Consider the following 14,486-nt stretch of genomic DNA (forward strand, 5'->3'; position numbering starts at 1 on the left):
CCAAGTGAGTTAGACAAAGATTCAGGAAAAGGACCACTTGGAGTTCCTGTTTCCCCAAAATATCCCCCCAAGCCCTTTCACCCCCTTTCCTGGGGAGGCTTGAGAATAATCTACCAACCAAATAGGTAAACAAGGTGAGCACAGACCAGACCCTTGGGTTTTTAGGACACTAAAAACCAATCAGCTTTTTAAAAACAGAACTTTATTAATAAGAAAATGTAAAAGAAGCACCTCTGTAAAATCAGGATGGAATATAATTTTACAGGGTAATAAGATTTAAAACACAGAGGATTCCCCTCTAGGCAAAACTTTAAAGTTACAAAAAACAGGAATAAACCACCCTCTTAGCATAGGGAAAATTCACAAGCTAAAACAAAAGATAATCTAACATATTTCCTTGCTGTACTTACAATTTTTGTAAGCTAGATACTTATTTCAGGTAGGGTTTTAGGAAAGGTTTTTTTCCTGCCCTGGTCTCTCTCTGTCCCGGAGAGAACAACCAAGAAAACACAAACAAAAAACCTCCCCCCACAGATTTGAAAGGATCTTCTTCCCTTATTGGTCCTTTTGATCAGATGCCAACCAGGTTATTTGAGCTTCTTAACCCCTTACAGGTAAAGGAGGGATTTTATGTTACCCTTAGCTATATGTTTATGACACCTTTTTTATAGATTGGAAACTGAAGTGCAGAGAGGCAAATGACTTGTCGGATTCATACAGGAAGACTGTGGAAGACTCAGGAGTCAAAGTTTCTAGTTCTCAGAACACAAAGCCATTCCTCCTCTCAGGTGGCACACTGTATTTTTAAAGTTAAGAAATAGAATCTTTGATCTTTTATTGTGAAGAGACAGTTCCTTTTTTCCTCAAGAAATAAATAGAGATAAATCCCACCCTTACCAGTGTGGCGAGAGTAAGCAGAAATGTTGGGTTTTGCATCTGTTGCTGCAGGAATCCTGTTGCCCTATTCAATAAGACTCAGATGAGGCTCGAAAGGCATATACTCTAGATTGCATGCTTGTGTTTTTGTGTAAAGAAGCAGAATGCTCCTCTGACTATCACTTGCTACTTGATAGCAGCATTCCTTATTAAAATAAATAAATAAGTAAATAAACTTCATTATTCTCATAACACAGCAGGTCAATGGCAGAGCCAGGACTAGAATCCAGTTCTCTCCATTCCTTGTCCTGTGCCCAACCTATTACCTACATTTATTATTCCAGCATATTGGTCTAAAAGACAGCATTTCACAATAGTGATGCTGCTGTCTTTTGTAAACAGTGTGGTTTATTTTAATAAGGGTTATGTTGTAGCTGACTTGATGAGTGGATAACCTGAAGACCATGCCCTCTTGCAGGTATATGGTACACATGCTAGCCCATTAGCCATCATTTTTTCCTAATGCTCTGTGTAGTACCATGAAGCATGGCCCTGCAGCTTACCTGGGCAATAGGGAGAGGCTTGCTAATACCACTTTCCCTCCTATCAACCTATGCACAGAAGAGCAGAGCAGGGTATGAATTAGAACAGATGAGCACAGTCCTCCACTCTTGTGGCTTCAACTGCTTAGCACAAAACAGACAGAAAGCTGTCCTAAAGTGACAACCAAGGTCTCCCCCAATGCAAGTGAATCCCCAGGTGGTGTAAACCTGGCATAGCCAGCTCTGTGTCACCTATGTCTCCCTCATATGTATCCCTTTTCCCATCCCAGAGGGCATGCTGAGGGTCGGGGGGACCAGGCAGGGGACACTGCACTCCGACAGATCTTCATCCACCACAATCATTGGCTCCCAGGCAGCCTTCACTTGAGCAGCCTTGAGGATGTCCTCAATTATGTTGTAGTTTAGAGCCACCTTCTCCCACCACCTTCTCAGCAGTGCCAAGTGTAAACTCAGTATGGTTGAGTATTGAGCTCCTTAATTTTAATAGGTAAAAATCTTTAAAAAAAAATTCTACCAGCAAAACCCCACAAAATACAGTGCCTTTAATTAACTTACCACTTTAGATCTATGATTTCTTTTAAATTGTCATGCCAGTCTAGTTGTCTCTTGTGTTTATGTAGTATAAAAGTGTACCTATATTTTTTCTATGTTTGATCATTAACAGGTATATTGTTTTGCCAATATATACTGTGAATAATATTTTAAACAAACCCTCTTCTGAGTATACTGTAAACTCAAGAAAAACATTGGTTTTGCCTGAAGGTTTTCATTTCTTTTTGTTTAGTATTAAATCAATATTTTAAGAGTGACTAAAATAAGAATTAGACAATTTACCAATTTTATGCTGAACTGCTAAATGAGATTGAAAAACGTACGCTGAGTGGCCAGGTTATAATTTTAATCTCTATAACTATTATTCTAGCTTGGTTTAGGACGCCTACTAAAGCATTGCTTAGCTATACTTTGATGAGGACTCTCTCTAAATATTAGGCATATGTCTTGGAAAAAATCTTGTATCTGATTCTTCTTTTACCATGCAGTGTTATTGTAATTGTTCCGGTCCCAGGATATTAGAAAGACATGGTGGGTGAGATAATATCTTTTGCTGGACCAACTTCTGTTGGTGAGAGAGACACGCTTTCAAGCTTCACAGAGCTGTGACACTCTTAGTACCTTTCCCAGACCTGAGGAAGATCTCTGTGAAGCTTGAAAGCGTGTCTCTCTCACCAGCAGAAGTTGGTCCAATAAAATATATTACCTCACTCATCTTGTCCCTCTTATTTTACCAGTATAAGTCAGGAGTAATTATTTCACTGATGTCAGTAAGTTCAGGCCACTGTAAAACTGCTTTTGATTTTAAAAATCAGGGGGAAGCCTTGGGGGGGGATGCCTTGAATGTGATTATTTGAGCGTTTCTATTAGTCACAAGGGTCAATGAGTTGGATAAAGTGCATTTTGATGTAATGTGGCAGATTCTGAAGACCTTTGTTTCAATAAGACTACTTGTGGAATCCAGTACTATACTAATGTGAGAAGGGGTGGCAGAAGCTTACCCTTAGAACATAATATACTTTTTAAATTAAACGTAAATTAATAATTGGATACCCTTTGAATAAGTATATCTTTAGTAAATAGATGTTTATTAGGATGTTTGATTCCACCATAATGCAGCAATCATAGATGCATTCCATGACAGACCTTCATCTCATGACCAACAATCCTCTCTTCTCCTCTTCTCACCTCCCTAAAAAAATGAACATAAATATTTTAAATGATAAATAAAACAGTTAACAAGTAAAATGTTGAAGTAGGACTTGAGGAAGAATTAGACTGAAAGAAAAGTATCTTACTCCATAAGTATTTCCCCTGATTCCATCCATAATGTATTAGTATTCTTTTATTCTTGAAGTTCTTTTGTTCTTGTTCTTGAAGTTGACTAGCCAGGTATCATTTGTTACTGTGATAAAGCAATCTGTGTGGAACTGAGCTTCTTACAATGTATGAAAACCAATGCCTTGTTTTGGTTACTTGGTGTTGGGAGAATCCCAGTGCATGTTGCTTCCTCAGCACCTCTTTTCTTGCCACATTTCAGTTTTGCATTCCAGATTTGCCTGTTCCTCACTGAATACCATCCAGACTGATCTGCCATAATCACCTCTTACTTATTCATGCCTTTGCCGCATACCTTCAGGTTGAGCTGTTAAATATGTCCTTGAAGCAATTTCTCTGCCCACCTTGTGAATGCTTGCCAAGTCTGTTCTGGATGCACAGAATACACATGGGAGTTATATTGTCATTCATCCAAACAACATGTCCTGCCTAACTGAGCTGTGCTTTAATTAGCATGGTCTCAACACAATTTTATTTGCCATATTTAAACACTTATCAGCTGGTAACATTATACTTCACTTTAGTATGCATGATGAACCTGAAGTTGAACAGAGGAAATCTGTCAACATTTAAGCATGGAGGAAGTACTATATCCAGGCTTCTCAGCCAGAGAGAAGTTAACATGACAAATACAAGTCAGTTTTTAGTTTAGTGCACAGCCTGATCATGTGATAGTGCTAAGAGAATATTATGAGGTGAGCATGAGCTACACAATTAATAAAAGCAACGTTCAACAGCAAGTCACTGAAATCTGGAAAACAATTCAGCAGAACCTAGCGCCACTTACTTTTGCAGGTGCAGGCACATACCAACATCACCAGCATAGTGTGGCTTTTATTTGATTATAAACTTAGAGGTCCTCTTGAGTTTCAATAAGCATAAATAAGAAACAATCTCAATTAAGTCACAGATCTACTCAAGTTAGAGGCCTTTAGATATATAAACACTGCTGAGGATGCTCATGTTCAGATGTTTTGTGATAATCAATCACAGCAGAAAAGATAATGCCTTAGAGGCTTGGTGTGCAAACACAGCCCTGTTCAACTTCATTGGAACTATTGAATGCTTCAGAAAAAGCACCATCCACAAACACTCTGCCCAGCATACCATTATGTAGTTGACCAACAATTTTAATGTACTTTCCAGACATCTGATCTTGGGCAGCACTTTCCATAATCCGGGTCTGCTGAGACTATTTCAATTGCATTTGTCAACTCAATAAAGACTGAGTAGAGATCCATGTTCTATTCTTTATATTTTTCTTATATTTGACATGCTATGCCAATAGTGCTTCTCTGTGCTTTAAATCCTCACTATATTTCCAGAAGTGAATTCTTTGTAACACTGGCAAGAAGAAATTAAGAAAGCATCTAGCTAGAATACTCCTGGCATTAGAGAGTGGTCCTCACAGCTACTGCTCTCATGCTGTTCCACTTTGTGTTTGCATAAGGTAACTGGTTGCATCTTTGGGATTCTCCAGGACTACACAATCTCACTAAATTTCTTCACTAAGCAGATAGATCTACATGACAGTCCCTATAGTTGTAGATTCGTGACAGTAAGCCATTAGAAATAAATAACTCTCCTCTGAGCTAATCAGTGTATTAGTTTCAAGTGTAATAATCTCATTCATTTTTTCATTGACGTATTGCTTTATTGCTATGTCCTGTCACTTAATCATCAGTGGTGTTAGGCAACCTATCAATCAAATTGGTCCAAATTTTCATTGGACTGTTGCAGGATCTCAGTTTTGTCAGTAATTGGTATTACTTCTGTCTTTCAGTGGGACAGAACCTGTGTTACAAGGTCCATAAACATCCTTCAGAGCATTGTAGATATTTTATGTGTCATTGGTTAACAAGTCATTGCGTGTCATGACTCCTGTGCTGCTACTCATTTTGCATAGATTAATTTGTGTTGTTTTCAGCAAATCACTGCAATATACCAGGTTCAACAAAACTTCGTGTGCGATCATTGTGTTTTCCATAACTATTTGGTCTTTTGTTTATTCTCACCAAACTGATGCTTGTACTTTACTGAACAAAACGAATGATCAGGCATCAGTAGTATGTTAAGAGTAACATGTTGAATGAGGAAGTCAGTCTCAAACTTGGTGTCTCTATTTTCTGGAACCTGGAAAGAAATTAGATTAGTATGATAGTGATATTGCTGTACAATTTTAAATATTCATAGAATCATAGAAGATTAGGGTTGGAAAAGACGTCAGAAGGTCATCTAGTCCAACCTCCTGCTCAAAGCAGGACCAACCCCAACTAAATCATCCCAGCCAGGGCTTTGACAAGCGAGGCCTTAAAAACCTCTAAGGATGGAGATTCCACCACCTCCCTAGGTAACTCCTTCCAGTGCTTCACTACCCTCCTAGTGAAAGTTTTTCCTAATATCCAACTTAGACCTCCCCCCTCTCCCACTGCAACATGAGACCATTGCTGCTTGTTGTGTCATCTGCTACCACTTTGAACAGCCTAGCTCCATCCTTAGGTAGTTGAAGGCTGCTATTAAACCCCACACACACACACTCTTTTCTTCTGCAAACTAAATAAGCCAAGTTCCCTCATCCTCTCCTCATAAGTCATGTGTCCCAACCTCCTAATCATTTCCGTTGCCCTCCGCTGGACTCTCTCCAATTTGTCCACATCCTTTGTGTAGTGGGGGAACCAAAACTGGACGCAATACTCCAGATGTGGCCTCACCAGTGCCGAATAGAGGGGAATAATCACTTCCCTCAATCTGCTGGCAATGCTCCTACTAATGCAGCCCAATATGCCGTTAGCCTTTTTGGCAACAAGGGCACACTGTTGACTCGTATCCAGCTTCTCGTCCACTGTAATCCCCAGGTCCTTTTCTGCAGAACTGCCGCTTAGCCAGTCGGTTCCCAGCCTGTCTCAGTGCACGGGATTCTTCCGTCCTAAGTGGAGATTTATTTTTGCCCAATCCTTCAATTTGTCTAGGTCACTCTAGACCCTATCCCTACCCTCCAACATATCTACCTCTCCCCCCAACTTAGTATAATCCACAAATTAGCTGAGGGTGCAATCCATCCCATCATCCAGATCATTAATAAAGCTGTTGAACAAAACCGGTCCCAGGACAGACTCCTGGGGCACTCCGCTTGATACCGGCTGCCAACTAGACATCGAGCCGTTGATCACTACCCGTTGAGCCCGACAATCTAGCCAGCTTTCTATCCACCTTATAGACCATTCATCCAATCCATACTTTTTTAACTTGCTGGCAAGAATACTGTGGGAGACCGTATCAAAAGCTTTGCTAAAGTCAAGATATATCACATCCACCGTTTTCCCCATATCCACAGAGCCAGTTATCTCATTACAGAAGGCAATCAGGTTGGTCAGGCATGACTTGCCCTTGGTGAATCCATGTTGACTGTTCCTGATCACCTTCCTTTCCTCCAAGTGTTTCAAAATGGATTCCTTGAGGATCTGCTCCATGATTTTTTCAGGGACTGAGGTGAGGCTGACCGGTCTGCAGTTCCCTGGAATCTCCTTCTTCCCTTTTTAAAAGATGGGCACTATATTTGCCTTTTTCCAATCATCCAGGATCTCCCCCGATCATCACGAGTTTTCAGAGATAATGGCCAAGGCTCTGGAATCACATCAGCCAAACCTCTCAGCACTCTTGGATGCATTAGATCCAGACTCATGGACTTGTGCATGTCTAGCTTTTCTAAATAGTCCTTAACCTGTTCTTTCACCACTGAGGGCTGCTCACCTCCTCCCCATACTGTGCTGCCCAGTGCAGCAGTCTGGGAGCTGACCTTGTCTGTGAAGACGAAGGCAAAAAACGCATTGAGTACTTCACCTTTTTCCACATCATCTGTCACTAGGTTGCCTCCCCCATTCAGTAAGGGTCCCACACTTTCCCTGACTACCTTCTTGTTGCTAACATTCATGTTTGGCTTTAACATCTTGTTGTTAAGTGTTGCCTTTCTACCGGACTCTGATTGAGCAGTATTATTGATAGATCATAAAATGAACTGGCAACAACTGACTGTCCAACATTATCTTAGATTTATATACTGCCACCCATTACCATAATATCTGTGTGCCTTCCATGTAAAATCAATAGCAATTGCAAAGTCCCTAGGGGTATGTTTACACTGCAATTAAAAACTCAGGCTGCAGGGTAGACTTCCGGGCTGCAGGACCCTGTGAGGTGGGAGGGTCCCAGAGCTATGGCTGAAGCCTGAGCCGGAATGTTTACACTGCAGTTAAACAGTCCTGCAGCTCAAGCCCTGCGAGCCAGAGTCAGCTGGCACTGGCCAGCTGTGCATGTCTAATAGCAGAGTAAACATACCTTAGTGGGCTTCATGCGTTTCTGGCTCTTCTTCAGGCATACTGTGTTCATAGTATGATAATATTTAGAACCAATTGAATATTTGTATTGAAGTTTGGTATTGTATATAGAGTTGTTTTTTCAGTTTTCCTTTCCCAGAGAAAATAACTAGAGTTTTTTTCTTTTAAAAACATCAGTAGGAAGTCAGGTGAAATAGACTTACCAATTTTTTTATCCAGCATGTATAGATTACCAACATTTTCTGGGTTGTGGCCATGAATGTGCATTTACATTATACAGGATTTTGTACAGATTTCAGAGTAGCAGCCGTGTTAGTCTGTATTCGCAAAAAGAAAAGGAGTACTTGTGGCACCTTAGAGACTAACCAATTTATTTGAGCATAAGAGCTGTAGCTCATGAAAGCTTATGCTCAAATAAATTGGTTAGTCTCTAAGGTGCCACAAGTACTCCTTTTCTTTTTGTCCCAGTATGATCAGTCATTATTTATGTGAAATAAACTTTTGATTCCATTTTAGCAATATGCATTTAGCATAAGCAGAGTTCTGGGCTTGTGTTATTAAAGTGCATAGAGCAGCCACCATATCCTGGGCTTTTGCTGAAATATGCTTTTAATTGAAGCAGAATTATAGCTATATATTATCAGTGTGACTCTAGTTAGAGTACAGTATTGGCTGCCACAGTGGCTCATTGCACTGTGGTACTAGTACAACCGGCTATATTTTTTGGGTTTGAATTTAAATATCACCATAGGGTGTCTAGGTTAGGTGCTCAATGCAGGAAGTGATCAAATACAAACTGTCTTTTGTGAAAATGTGTTCTTCCAGTTGACAAGATAAACAGCATTTGTCCTCAAGAAGAATGGATACAGCAATATACCAACTATATTTGTATCAACAGTTGTGCATTTAATACTGTTAAAGATTGCTTACGTACATACTAATATGTAGTTTAAGAGTGCCTTGGTATCTCAAATAATACTGGAAAAGAGAGGTCATTATATGTACTTTTTTCTGTAAAACAGAGATACATAATGGTAATTTTTCATAAGCTTATACTATAATTCTCATTACCCTCAGTGGTTAAATACCTTTACTTAGAGCAGTAGCTTTTTTATTCTTTTCCGATTCATAATCCCAAGATTAACTACTGTGGCTCCATATCTTGGAATTCTTGGTTTTTCTATCCCAGAATACTCTTATTGTGTTTCAGTCAAAAACCAAAATGCATCATATTTAGGTGGCTTTAAAGTTTATTGTGCTATATATACTCAAAATAGATATTTAGGCCTTGATCATGAACAAATTTATGCAAGTACTTAATTTTAAGCATGTGAGTAAACTACAGTATTCTCATTGATTTCAGAGGAGCTAACCACATGCGTAAAGTTATGGTTGCAGAATTGAGGCCTCACATTCAGTGTGTATATGTTTTTAATAATCCTACATATAAAAATAATTCTACTTATAAATGTATGTGCAAAGAGGACATATGATAGAAGTATATAAAATGAAGAATGGTGGAAAAGAGGTAAATTGTGTTCCTGTTGACCCTTTTTTTAATGCAAGAACAAGCAGCTATCCAATGAAATTGAAAGGCAACAAATTTGAACCTGACAAAAGTATCTTTTATGCAACCTACAGTTAAACTGTGGTATTGTCACAAGATATCATTGAGATCAGGAGTTTATTAGGGTTAAAAAAAGATATTAGACTTTACACACTCTCTCTCTCTCTCTCTCTCACACATATTGGAGAAAAAGTGGCCTTTTTTTGCCAGTTATTCTGTAATTGTCTGTAATGGGGTTTCTTGAATCTTTTTTGAAGCATCTCATAATGACAGTTGGCAGAGTCAGGACACTGAACTAGATGGAGCATTGTCTGTCTTCTATGACAACTTCCTTATTTCTGTTTGTACATTCTTATTGAAAATGTGCATGAATTCCATCTTCAGTAATGCCATATAGTCAATTAAACTAATTGCAGATATCTATTATTTAAACTGTGGTAGCGTCCACCCTGTGCAAAGTGCTTTTAAAACAAAGAAGATGCCATATCAAGCTCCAAAGAGCTTGTAGTCTTAAAATGATTGTGGGTATCTATCTACCTATGCAGTATTAGGGCCCTGATCACTGAGATGAAAAGGCATTTTTCAGCCAGAAAGGATATGTTTTATTTGTATATAAAAAAACCTTTAACATTCAAAGAATTCAGATATAATTAGGGCCATATTAATACACTTATATAAATATACGTATCTATCTATCTATCTAAAAGCTTCAATTATGTAATCAAAATTCTCAACCCCCCAAAAAAACAGCTCCAGGATCCCAAAACTGAGAACCATTTTTCTAAGAGGAATAAAATTACCAGTAGACACCCAGATGTTTTAATGTAACATAAATTCCAGTAGTACGAGTAGTCTAAAATTATCATCATCAATGAGTACACTAATGAAATCTTTGTTTTTCTTGTAATTTCAAATTGCAAAAGCAGGTCTTTGGGGCATAATAAGACGATAGCATACAGTATCTTTTATAATAAGTAATGTTCAGAATAGGAATGGTGTCTGATATTAATGTATTTTGAAACCTTTGTTAAGCTTTTCTTTTCTACTGAATGTTATTGCATACAGTGGCCACAAACACAGATGGAACAGGACTATGTTGATAAAAAGGAGGATTTCTTCTCTTGTACTAATGTGTGTTGTCTGGCATGGAGTTATTTTGCTGACTAATTGCCACTGAATTTTTATTTATGCTTTTTAATTAACAATTACATTTTAAATACCTCACATAAATCTACAATCTCAGTGTGTGGGGGGTAGGAGGGAGAGGCTGTTCAACTTTATGATGATGTTTTACCATGCAGAAATATTTTAGTATTAGATTTCACCGAGCCCCCATTTTTGTAGAGGTTCTCTTCATGTTTTTTAACACTTTAGAAAGGCGACCTCATTTTGCTTTTTTTATCTCTGTTTGCTATGGGCTTTCACTAAGTGAAACTTTCTTTAACAATAAGTACCTGTCGATTGTTTTCTGATATTTTATATAACATATTGCCGCTAATGACTGTTAACCATTATAGTTTTTATGGGCATGAACGAGAGCGCTTCGAATCATAATCACCTTTAATTTCAATAATATTATTACAACAACAAATAAAGTACTTAGTTGCCTTTCAAGGTATTTTCTTTAGCCAAATATGTTAAAAGAAATAAGCACAAAGGATTTAAATTAAACTCTTTTTCTATTGTAGTCTGCTCATGTAATTGTTTTCCCCCTACATTGAAATCTATTCTTTCTGTCCGTGTACCGAAGATTTCTTTGCAAAGGTCCAGCCCCAGCAGGTTGATTACACACTTGTTACCTGTAATTCAATACAGCAGTGCCCTGTTTACAAAGTCCAGATTTCCTGTGCTGTCAGTTAGGGCAATCAGCACAAAGACCAAGAGCTTTTGGAACTAAATAAACAATGAGAAAAACATTCAGGGCTGCCAGTAACCCTTCACAGGTAATTTAACAGCCTTTGACTACAAGGCATCAGTTGTTGTAGATGTCTGCTGAGTATGAAATCTGACATTCTGTCTTTGCCATGTTCTGCCAGTAGGTCTGTACGTAATCTCTTGCTGAGGTTCACTGGAGCTCCTTCAGTGCATTGTGCTTTCATATTGAACCTAAGTGGTTTTATTATGACAGACGTCCACACCTGCATTCTGTCACGTATGTGTCATGTAGTCTTCTGATATGATACATCAAATTATTTAAAATTTTGGGATTCACTAAACTGGAATCTTTTTCTCTTAAAAAATATATATACCAAGAAAAAATAGAACTTGACAAGTTCAAGCATTTTGAACTGTTCTTGAAAGGTTTAAATACTAACAACCAGGCAATTGCCACAGTAGGATCAATGCAAATGCCATATAGATAGGACTCTGCTTTCATTACATGCAGAGAACAGAATGATCGCTATTTTGTAGGTGCCCTTTATGTGTTGGAATAATTAGTGTTATTGTCTAAAACCTCATATTTATGTATTTTTAATTTAATTGTTTGCTTTCTGACTTTGCTGATGGTCTGGATAATGATTGCAGTGGCTGTTTTAAAGACTATTTTCATGTTTCAAAGCAGACAAAAAACATCTGTGAGGAGAAGAGCATAGAGACACGAATCCATCTGGGTCTGTGTCAGAAATGTTCATATCTCTTACTTTAGCAATCAAATGGCATTGTGAGCAACAAAAAGTAATGCACCAACCATAACCATCTATACAAATCCTAATATGTATCAATTTCAAGAATCAAGACCATAAATATACCACACGTAAGTAAAATATTGATATAAATCAACAACCCAAACTATCACACAAATAAACATTTTATCAGATGAGTACGACGTCGTTAAGGGCTGTGCTTTATCCATACTCACTGTCGCACAGATTATTGCTATGATCATGGAGATTCCCCACCCTTTTTTAATTTCTGCTATTTCAAATGGACATGCCATTCCCTGCATACTACTATGTTCTACATTCCACCCTATCTATAACTGTACAAATGTAAAAACTAAAGCCATTTTAAAAATTGAGGTCTGTGAAAATTTGTTTTTTTTAGCCTGGTTAAAAATATACTTGCAGTACTATTTGAATCTCTGGCTGTCTATCAGTGACCTTTGAATTTCGAGCATTCTCTGATCTAATTATGGGTACTTAGAAACTGGCTCCCTTTATCTTACACTTTTCACTATATGAATTTCTGCAAGCCTTATTGTGGTCAATTTAAAAGGAAATTCAGATGTGTTGGTCCTTACTGCTTATGTGTCCAGTTGATTCACCATGGCTGTCCGGTAACTGTGTCTCAGGGAATGGAAATGTGCAGTTGTTCAGAAGAAGATCTTTGAAAGGCAAAGGTGCATCATTGACATCAGCCTAGGAGCTGCAGTTATTTACACACCTCTAACGTTGACAGTTTACATGGAGTTATATATCCAGTTTATACAGACCCTGTCTGTGATACTTAGTAATCCCAGATGGTGGAACACCACAGGCTGAAGGCTATTTACATCAAAAGGTATATAGCTCAGGTGGGAAACCCTAAATTCTGTCAGGATCCCAGGATTCTCTCTGTTCTTCCTGTGCTGCAGAGCAGTACGAAGCAGGAAGAGAGCTGTCAGTGTAAGGTAATGATAACTGTACTTTTATGTGAGAATATGCAGTCAGGAAGGACAGTGATGTAGAAACTCTGTGAAGTCAGGGATCTCATCAAGAATAAATCTCTGGCATTGTGGTGCAGAGACTAACTTGTGCACGGTGCAGGCATGGTAAAGAATAAGAATTCTAGTATAAGAAAAGTTAACATGTGAGGCCTATGACAGAAGCTACAAACTCATTGTGGCACAGAGATCCACAGGGAGTAGCTAGATCCTTGCTTGCCCCAGTAGTGGGGCAGATTTCTTCAGACAAAAGTTAAATACTAGGGAGCTTTCAAGGGCCAAAGAGAATCTGGTGGCAGCCAAAACATAATGTATATCAATCCAGTCTAGATTTAACTATTTTATAGTAATACTGTGCACTTTTGATTGACAAGAATAAAGGTCTGAATTGAAAAGGTTTGAAAGTGTTTGAAAGTGCTGAAATTGATGGTGAATGCGGTAAGTTTGTTTCATGGAATTTTACTTGTCTTGGACAAAACTTCCTTAATGGTTGTAAAGTGAAACTGGAAGCTGAACACAGGTATGCCTTTTTGTTCCCTATTAACTGTCCACAGCTGCCTGAGTTTGATAAGCTTTGGGCCATGTTGCATGGCCAGCCCATCTTTTCTCCCTAGGATTTGGGAATGTGGGTAGTGGCCTGGGAAATGGGGGGCGGGGGAATAGAGAAATTGTTGAAGGATTTAAAGGAATTTAGGCATTTCTGTGCTCAGTGTTGCAACTTGACTGATTGTGAAATCTCAGTTTGAAAAGTGATTTAGGCATTTAGGAGTATAGATCCCATTACCTGTCAATGGGATTGGATATTTTTGCCTAACTCCCATTTGAAAATTATATTTAGGCTCCGAAATCAGTTTGGCATTGCAATGCCTAAATACCTTTTAAAATCTGGGACTAAGTCTAAAATACAAATATAAATGTATTAAATCATGCTACGTGGTTCTGACGAGCCAAAAGAAACTGGCTAAATGGTGAAGGCAAAAAAGGCTGTTTAACTTCAAATCCGTGACGTGTGTGTGCACTGACTAGAGAGAGTAGGGAGCTGGAGGAAAAGATAAAGCAATGAGATCTGTATCTTTTTTAAAATGTCCAACAGAAGACCCGCTGTATCCTTCTGTCCATCAGAGCATGCCTTACTCATTCCACCACATCATGCCTATTGATGACAGTTGTTATAGTGTCACGGAAAGAAAGGCAGTCTCTGGGCTAACCATGCTCTAACCTATTCATTAGTGTAAAAGTTAGTACCAGGACTTGGATGCTTATCCAGAAAAGATTAATGACCTCGTATAGATTGGTATGTATTACTCTCATTGATCCGTCATACTCTGAAGATGGACTACAGTCATCCAGGATTGAAGGCATGACTCACTACAGCAAGGTGCTGAATCACCATGGCAAAGGTCTGTGTTCTTAAGAAAGAATGCAGTCTTTTGACCAGTCATGTGAACAGGTGTTTCTGGTTGTGGGTACAGTTTGGATGCCTACATTAAATTAGATACTGGGTAGTTAATGATGTTTGTTTGTCTGATAACCTAAGTAGGTTGAGACCATCTCAGGTAGAGGTTGGAACACTTTAGGATATGTCTTCACTGCAGAGTTTAGTTTGAGTTAAT

At 38.5% G+C, this 14,486-nt stretch overlaps 1 protein-coding gene across 6 annotated transcripts in view; it reads left to right on the forward strand.

Moving 5' to 3' along the window:
* ZNF407 (zinc finger protein 407) overlaps positions 1 to 14,486 on the forward strand; it is a 456,036-nt gene that overhangs the window by 351,755 nt on the left and 89,795 nt on the right. The window lies entirely within an intron of this gene.

This window comes from Chelonia mydas, chromosome 2, assembly GCF_015237465.2.
Source record: "Chelonia mydas isolate rCheMyd1 chromosome 2, rCheMyd1.pri.v2, whole genome shotgun sequence".
Taxonomy (NCBI): Eukaryota; Metazoa; Chordata; order Testudines; family Cheloniidae; genus Chelonia; species Chelonia mydas.